Source organism: Camellia sinensis, chromosome 1 (assembly GCF_055761805.1).
Source record: "Camellia sinensis isolate YWXY chromosome 1, ASM5576180v1, whole genome shotgun sequence".
Classification (NCBI taxonomy): domain Eukaryota; kingdom Viridiplantae; phylum Streptophyta; class Magnoliopsida; order Ericales; family Theaceae; genus Camellia; species Camellia sinensis.
The window spans coordinates 73,715,110-73,725,022 of NC_138961.1; the positions used below are offsets into that span (position 1 = coordinate 73,715,110).

General features: G+C 33.4%; 1 long non-coding RNA gene across 1 annotated transcript; it reads right to left on the reverse strand.

Moving 5' to 3' along the window:
- Window positions 1-1,238: 1,238 nt before the first annotated feature.
- On the reverse strand, window positions 1,239-5,848 carry LOC114317969 (uncharacterized). Its single transcript, XR_014336342.1, has 2 exons — window positions 1,895-5,848; window positions 1,239-1,410 (listed from the first exon to the last, which is right to left on the reverse strand). It is a non-coding gene; the product is annotated as an uncharacterized LOC114317969 (long non-coding RNA).
- Between the last annotated feature and the right edge of the window lie 4,065 nt (window positions 5,849-9,913).

Consider the following 9,913-nt stretch of genomic DNA (forward strand, 5'->3'; position numbering starts at 1 on the left):
TACTAGTGGTTTATTGAGCTCGCCAAGAGGATTCTTTCCTGATAATTACAAAAGTAAACATAACTTATCATATACTGCTGGATCAAAAAATCCTCACTTATTTGCTGAAGGGGATCATTCTAAAAACAGTTCCTACATCGACACTTCTGAGAATTCCGAATTTATCTCCAGAAGAATTTCTCTGGACCTGATATTGATGTTTGCAGATTCGTCCACCAAATTTCTCTGGACTTCGAAATTTCTCTGGATAATCTAAGCACAATGGGATGAAGATGATGAAATTTATCGATGCAGCTCAAGTGCAACCTCTAGTTTTCCAGCCTTGCAAAAGCCATCAATCAAAATTCTGTAAAACCGAGATCATTTGCTGTAAACAGATGGACCGAAGACGAAATATCGCCGTCGCATCACCTACATTAGAACTGGCCTATGCAGATTTGGTGCGGCATGCCAATTTAACCATCCTTCTAATAGGAAACTGGTAAAAGCCACTGATAGATCGAAAAACTTTAGAATTTAGAATTTGTTAATACATAGTTAAAATAGTTTCTGTAAATTGTTGACCAGGTTTTTAGATATATATATATATATATATATTTTGAGATCTCTGTTTTATCGTTGTACAATCTCACAACTTTTAGTTGAATCCATCAGGCTCGCTCAGGTCATGGCTTCGCACATCTGCCACGGAAGTGATAGCAGGCATGAGATCGACGAGAGAGAGAAAGAAAGATAGAAGAGCAATCCTTATCTGTAGACCTCCATGATCGATCTGTATTTCAGAAATAGAGTGATGATGATTGCGTTTTCGATCACGAACAGTGAACTCTGTGTGTGTGCGTGTTTGATCGCAGTGATAAGTGAGAGTAGAGAAAAGGAAGGGGGCTGAATTTCTCTGTGATAGATTGGAGGGACCTTAGACATCAAAAAGTAATATCGTGGATCTCTTCCATTACGAAAAGTGAGAGAGGGACCCTAGACCAATTTTCCCAAAAAATTACCTTCCTTAACCCACCAAAGACTTCCAAAGTGTGACACATTTTATTCTTACATCAAAATTTCAACATATTCAAAATCATTCTATTCCTCACATTTCCAATGCTCCACAACACGTAATCACCCACCATTTTCTACATTCTATTGTTTTTACCTTGTGTAAAGATCTGCTCATTTAATGCAGTAGGGTCACTAGAAGATCCCTCCATGTGCTCGGTTAGCTCATTCATTTGAGTCTACAATTTTGAATTCAATAATTAGCCTCCAATATAAATCCTATTAAAAGTCCAATAAAGTAGTATCACATACTATAACCTCATTAATTGAATCACTATTTGACTTCCCATCTTTCATATATACGGCCATCCACCCCTGTGGCCAACTAGCAGGAACCCCATTGGTCTTTTTTATCTCCTGTAAATAAATGACAAATAAAAAAACATTAGAGTGAAATCAAACAAAAATTCTAAGAATGACAAGGTACATAAAATAGTCCATCTCCTAAATTCTCCTAAATTCATGTACGGTCCATCTCTGAGATTCTAAGCTAGTTTAATAGGCCATTAATTTGGTGCAAATAACCAAATAAATAATTTGAATTCAAACCCATAACAGCAAGTCTCAATCTTGCTTTATTTTAGTTTGAGGCTTTGAGCACACACAAAGCTAAAGTCAGTCAATTAATACTATAACAAAAACTCAAAATCAAATAAACCCCATCATATCGAATACTTTATTTTTATGAACATTGAAGAAAACTAACAAGATACACTGCAAAACTTGCTTTTTCAAACTTCATGAAATTTTTATGGATTTTCAATCTCAAGATGGCAAAATGTATGAGCAATTTAGAAAATAAAATAAAATACTTTTAATTGATGTGAGAGAATAATTATACCTCCACTCGAACTACTGAGAAAGGCTTTCGACCTGTTCTATGATGTAATGTCTTCTTCTTCTGGATTTTTCTATATTTCTTGCTTGATTTCTGTCAAATATGAAATTTATTTAAGATATTACAAAAAATTATCATATATAAACATTTTTTCACATAAATAAAATTGTATCGATGCACTCTGAGTACCCCAATAGGAGATGGCAAACAAAACTCAAGTTTTTGCAACTGCAGCCATAGTAACAAAAGCCAATAAAGGTCAAATTGATGATGATTGAATAAAAACAACAATTCTATGCACTCATAAATCGGGTAATTCGCACACAAAAAATAGCCTTTCAAAGTTTATACGTACCAGCTGAAACTGAACCATGTGATGTACTATCACTACGCAATGTGGTAGGAAGACTGCCTGGTGGATGCCATGATGCCAATGGATCAGGTATGACTCTCATCTTGAGTGTGGTTTGAGTCTCATCTAAACTAGAACTACTAGAGCTTGATTGCTCACTCTCACTAGAAGAACTGTCGAAGCTAGAACTCATAGATAATATATAAAGAAACTACAAACATAAAAGTAAGGACTATGAATAAAGTTTACCTTCTTAAATGACTACAATCCATGCAATGTAAGATGATAAATCTATACATTTAAATATAATGCAAAATATAAAATGACAATTCAAAACAGAATCAGAGTACGTAGTCTAATAATGGCCACTTAAAGAAATGATTACAAATCAAATATTTTATTAACATGAATATCCGTACAAAAAACACAAATGTAAAAGTGAATATGAGTTTCTGTCAATATTTCTAAGAGTTGCTTCTCTAAAGTGACTGTAGATGAAGTTGAAGTTTAATTTGGCATATAGCTCTAGGTTAAAACATTCTTATGCTTAATTTTGGTTGGAACCCAAATCTAGCTGGTTTTCAAACATGTTGTTACCTGTGTGATATTAGTGTTAGGTAGCTCAGGTTATGATTCTCAATCCATATTGGATCTTAGATTTGGGGAGGGATTTGTGCAAATTAAAGTGAACAAATTTAAGCTTCTATGAGCATTAGCATTCTGCTTAATTCTATAACCATTTTTTTTTTTCAAATACTTGTTAAGTGAAATTGCTTTGTCCTTTGAGGTCTGTCAAACAAACGAGGGAAATGATATGGTGGTCTCTCCCAACTCCCTAATTTGTATTCAACCGAACACAACCTAATTTTACGGAGCAAAGTCAAACAATTCCCAATAAATAATAATATAAATTAAATTGTAATGCAAAAATGGACATTGAGAAGAACCCTATGATCAGTCCACGTCGACTCAGATCAGTGAATTCCACAATTCCAAACATAATCAACCAATCACACACAAATTCACAAAAATCAAAATCCATAACCACATCGATGACAGATCGAACACAATATAAACATAGATGAAATCACTGAGACCAATTACTGAAAGTACAATCTAGATCTCATAGTGCAGAGCAACACATCAGTGAAAAACAATTACTGAAACAAAGATGAAATCACTGAGACTAATTTTTCAAAACACTGATTCAGCATTTTTCAAAACACTGATCCAAAGCCCAGAAGAAACATAGATAAATCACAAACAGAACAACTAACCTCTGATTGAAGAAGACACAGAGTTCCAAATCCATAGAGATAAATCACAGAATTGTGCTCAAAATCAAACTTTGAAATCGCAATCCTGAGATGAATCACCAAACTGAAGAAGAATCGAAAAAGAATCACTGAACTAAAGATGAATCGAGAGAGAGAACTTTATATTGATTCGATCCTCTGAGAGAAAGAGAGAGCAAGAGAGTGAGTGAGAGATTTGAGTGAGTGAGAAAGAAAGGACATTGCTCAAAATAGGGTTTTCAAAATAAAGGTTTGGAGAGACAAAATAGGGTGTAAAGAGAGATAGGATTTGGAGGCGTTTTCAAACGTCTTCTATTCACAAAACGATACCATTTTAATTAATAACAAATGCGAAGTTTAAAAAACGCCATTAATTATTAGAAAAAGTGACGTTTAAAAAAATGTCGTTAATTAAATGCCATAATTTCCCCAATTTCCTATAGTGTATACAACAGTGAATTTGGGCCTCCACAATACTGAATAAACACGCCCACATTTTAGTTGTGGGCCAAGCATACTCCTTAATTTAAGAGGTTTCATATGCACCCAATCTATCTGAGATCCTCCAACAAATCCAACACTCTTCAAGTACTGATTGCTAGTTGTTGATAACTTATTTGATTTGTGTGAACTTGAAGGAAGTACCCTTTTTTGTCTCCAAATTCTTTTTTTAGAATTATGTAGACTACTTTTACCTGATCTAGGCCCCCTGCATTGATTCTCCCAATGACAGAGATTTGATCTTCCCCTGCACTAGAATTGATTGCTCCATCTTCATGAAAATCATAGAATTCCCATATCCTAACAAGGTATGTGTTTCCTTTGTGCTCCTGACTTATCACCGTATTAATAATCTTCATGTTATTCATTATCAATCTGAGCTTGCCATATTCAAAAGAATCTGAATTGATAACTTCATCAAACTGGATTACCTCACCCCATAAGCTACCAATGCTTTTGAATGTGTTAACAATTCATAAATTAAATGGAACTCCATAACAGCACAACCAAACACATCTCTCCTGTTCAAGATTCTTCTCTTTTCTCCACTCTATTATTGAATCACACCAATCATAAATCCACCCCTTCAGTTGATCATACCCCTCCTCCATAGCTTGTGTCGATTTGAAGGTTAGGATTGCATTTCTACCTCCCCTTTTCTGACTAACATCTCATTCAAACATTTCTTGCAAAATTCTTCTCTAAATGCCAGAAAAGTGAAGACATTTTTTAGCTTCACTATGAAACTCGCATAGCGCCATTCATTTTCTAACTCAAAAGCTTTTGTAGTTAAATAATCCTTCCTATGAGTAGCTTCTCTTTTTACTACTTCAGCATAGGATTTCTGACCTCCAACCTCTGTTTTATCCTGCTTAAACTGCCTTTGTAAATCCAATTTCATAGATTTACTTGATTTCGGCCTTTGTTTTCTGAGTTGAGGCTTAATGAACACTGCCTTTTTTTTACCTTAAGCTTCTTATCCTCATACCACAAACCATTTGCCTTTTGAATAACCAAATTTGTAGCTACCAAGCAATCGAATCTGATAAACCCAAATCTTGTACTTGTTGCTAACCCTCTCTTCACTAGGATGAACATGTCTTTAACTGCCCCAAATTTGTTGAACAGGATATATAGACTCTTTGGATCCGTTGATTCAGGGATGTTATCCACAAAAATAGTGAACAATCAATCATTTCTAACACCATTATTGTAGCCCTCTTTACTTCTCAGAACTGGATTCCAACCACCGTTATCTCTACCCTCTCTAAATCTTCTCTCTTTTCCGTTCTAGGGGTGAGAATAGAACGACACTACTCTATTCTCCATCCCATAGTCTAGAGCTGCACTACAGATCCCCTATTCTGAGACCACAAACTCTATACTTCACCTTGCAAGATTGGTAAACGGAAATCGAAGCTCACATAGCGTGGATCTGAAAGCCACGAGAGCGGCGGCAAGGCTCTGTTTCTTTACTGCAAACGAACACTGAGATTGAGACTAAGCAAATCACAAAAAAGGATAGAAAGATTGCAGATCCGGTGGCAAAGATCGAAGATCACACGGCGCGAATCTGAGTTGCGAAAATCCACTGCAGATCTACATCTCTTCAAACCTAGGTTGCACTCCTCCTCTATAACGAAATCTATCTAGATGACAGTGACGAGGTGAAGGCGGATGGCGGTGAGACAACGATGGATGGCATTGCAAGATGATTATGTACTTACCTTGATTTTATAGTTTTAGACATGGGTTGAACTTAACCCTTATATCGTAAACGAGACATGCCTTGCCATGGTCTATTCAAGGACTTCCTGCTGAAACACGTCCAAGAAAATGTTAGAAAATAATAGTTTTTCGGTGACTTTAATCTAAAATTAAATTGGGACTCAACCGTTGGTTGAGGTGGGTTTAAATGAGTCTTGATTTTTTGTAGGATAATCTTTACACTGTAAAAAGAATGATAAAAAATATTAAGAATTAAATGAGAAATTGTCTCATAAACTAAGCTTCATGAATGAAGTTTTGGGGAAGATAGAAACCACCTATCCCACCTATCCTACTTTATGAGACAATTTCTCATTTATTCTTAATGATTTTTTGACATTCTTTTTGTGGTGTAAAAATATCGTTACAGAGAATCTAGACTCACTCAAACCCACCTCAGCCGCTAGTTAGGTTCCACTTTAATTTCGCATTAAGGTCAATAAAAAATCATTATTTTTCAATAAAAAATACTCTAGAATTTAGAAAACCATAAAAACTATAGAAAAATTTTATAATACATATTTTTTTAGAATGTATTATATGACATTTTATTCTTTTAATACCACTTTATCTCATAACCAAATCACTTTATGTCATAACCAAAGTACCACAATCCATCATAATTAAATAATATTTGAGACATAGCCAAAGAGCACTTCATTCATATTCAAAATAACAACTACAATATGTCACAACTAACTCCATAATGGGCTATAATAATAAATAAATAAATAATTCACTACTAGAAAAGGAGGCTTTAGACGCGGAACTTTTTGCGACGGTTTGCAAATCGTTGCAAAAAGTAAGCTTTAGTGACGGCAAAAAAAATCACCGCGAAATTAATTTTTTTGCGACAACATTTGATTGTCGCAAAAAAGTCACCGACTAAATACCATTATTAGAGATGGAAAATCCAAGATCGTGGAAAAAAGTAATATTATACGCGACAGTACGTTACCCATCATTTTTTTTTTTTTTTGCGACGCTCTCTGTTAGTCCGTCATAAAAGATTTTATCTTTGCTCCTTACCGACAGTTTTTAAACTCGTCGCAAAAACTTAATCCCTAATTACCTTCATGCCCTCCTCCCCCCCACCCTCTTTCCTGCTCATCCCTAAACTTTCAGAATTCTCATCGAATTAAAATAATAACAAAAAATTTAAAAAAAAAAACTACAACAAAACTAATTATTTATGGCTTCATGTTTACGGCATGCATCAAATGCATGTCGTAGTTAGTACATTCTACGATATATATATATATATATTTTGCAAGTCGTTAATGCATTTTTAATAATAGCATACATACAATGTAAGTCATTAATTCATATATTTATGGCATGCAAAAGTATGCTGTAAAAAATTTATATTTTTACGGCTTACAAAAATATGTCATAAAATATTTGCACTTAAGATGACATACATTTCATGTCATAAAATATTATAACTTTATACGGCATGTATTAGCATGTCGCAAAAACTTCTACTAAAAAAATTCAATCTGATTTTTTTTACGGCATGCAAAAGTATGCTGTAAAAAATGTATATTTTCACGGCTTACAAAAATATGTCGTAAAATGTTTATACTTAAGACTACATACATTTCATGTCATAAAATATTATAACTTTGCACGACATCCATTAGCATATCATGAAAATTTCTACTACAAAAAATTTCAATCCGATTTTTTTTTTTAATTTTAAAAAAAAAAAAGTTGACAATTTCCAACCAAGCTTCTCAACTTAAATTTTCCTAATTGAGGACAACGTAAAAAATAATTATAGAATATTGTTGTATATAAATAATTTTTATTATATATATATATATATTATTATACAAAAATAATGGATATACATTAATAAATAAATGTAAAATCAATTGTTTTATAATACTAGTGGTTGGGCACATGCGTTGCACGTGATACCTGATTTTTTTGTCAACTATTAGTACTGTAATTATGCGTGTCACTTAAATTAGTATGTGATATGTATACAAAGTATGGAGAGTTGTATGGGTAAATCCAAAATATAACTAAGTAAGAAACAAATACATACTTGGCTGAAGTATTTAAATGATAAATGTAAAATTTTATAAACATAAACATTAATTTATAGTTAGATTGTTGAGATCACAATCTTATCTTAAATAATAAATAACAAACAAGTCCTTTAAATATATAGTATTACAGAAATCTTTTTCTATTAACTTCCACTTCAATTTTTTATAATCCGTAACTGTAATACAATTGAATGTATGAAATTAATTGCGCAATTATACAATTTTATTTAATAGTTCATCTCATAATACAAATTCATTGAACCCACTATTGCATTTTATTTGCATACTATTAGTGTAAGAATACATTAATATCAATATGTAATATATTTTTCTACATTAAGAGTTGTTGAGCTTCGTTTTTTGCGCCACGAATATCTTGTATAATGAAAAATAAAACCATAGCAATCCTGATTCAAATCCAATCCGTTTATTGCGTTTGAATTCGGAAAACCTTACTCGTGACGGTTGTTCCTTTTCTTTTCATGGTTGGCTTTGGCTTCAAGGGTCGACACCATTCTTGGTGGTGTCAACACTACCTTTCTTTTCTTGTTTTATTCTTCCCCCTAGGGTCGACACCAGTCTTGGTGGTGTTGACACTGCCTTGTTGTTGTGCTCTTGGTGTAGCTACTGAAATTTGGGGTCGACACCAGTTTTGGTGGTGTCGACACTTGTCTTTTGTTGTTGGTCTTTGGAGTCGACACCAGTCCAAGTTGTGTCGACACTTGTCTACTGCGGAGTCTGGATTTTGCTACTGAAATTTGGTGTCAAAACCACGGGTTCTGGGGTCGACACCTTGTCCGCTGCAAACATTAGTGTTTTTGGCATTTCTTCCTGAGGGTCAATACCATCGACTTGGGGAGTTATTTCTAGATTGTTGGGTTATTTTGGGCCTTACTTTTTGGGCATTTTGACTTGTTCTTTTCATTTGACTTTGGGGCTATTATTCTATCAGTACCTAGCCACTATAAATAGGCTCCAAAACACTTTCCTCTCATTATTTTCCTTCTATTTTTCCTCTCAAATCATGATTCCTCTCTTCTCTCTCTAAACTTAACTTTTTCCCACTTAAGTAAAATTTCTAAAAAGCGAGCATATACATGGGTGTCAATCCTGCGAACAAAATTTTCATGAAAATGTCAATAGTAGTACTTGTATAACCTACGTTTACGTGGGTGCCGATTTATAGTTTTGTACAGACAAAATTTTTGTGAAAGGTTGTATTTGTTTGGGATTCCCAGAGTTGTGATTCACTATCCTATTTTCTATTGAAAAGGAAATATTTTATAAATTGTGATATAAATGGTTTGAAGGAGATATAAAATGTTTTGGGCACGAGCATGACATATGCATTCACCTTATAACTTTATTAAGATTCATATGTTGTGTTTGATTATTTCTACTGAGTTTTGGTTTTCCCTATGTGGAAAAACAATTTTCAGGTGCTGATGATATGTCTCCACCAATGCAATAGCATGGGAGGACTTGGAAGCAAGAGATTCATTTTATTTATTTTGTTGTATTTATTTGTACAAGCCTAGGGCTTTAACTGTATTGGATTTAAATCCACTTTGTTGTAACCAAGTACTATCTTGGAAAGTTGTAAGCCTTTAGAGCATTACCTTAATTGCTTATCTTTCATTCTATTATATAACATATACTATAGATTCAGGGTTTGACTTGTGAATGTATATCTGCATATGTTACTCTTTTGTAAAAGAAATTGGAATTAATGGAAGATAATTACTTTATTATTGTTGTTATTTATTAATGTTGTGGATGAGTTTTTTTTTTTTTGTTGCGTGAATATGTTGTGGATGAGTTACTATATATGTTTCAAGGTGTTACAATAACATTAGTCATTAATACACAATTGCTATACAATTGTCATGAAAAAAATTAATATAAAATGTATAATATTGTTGTGATTGCAAAGTTTTTGTTTATTATTGAAAGTGTTTGTTATGGACACCTATTTGTATGACATGCATGTATATATGTATCGAACATAAGTTAATAGGAGAATAATACACAATTTCACAGTTTTTTCCTA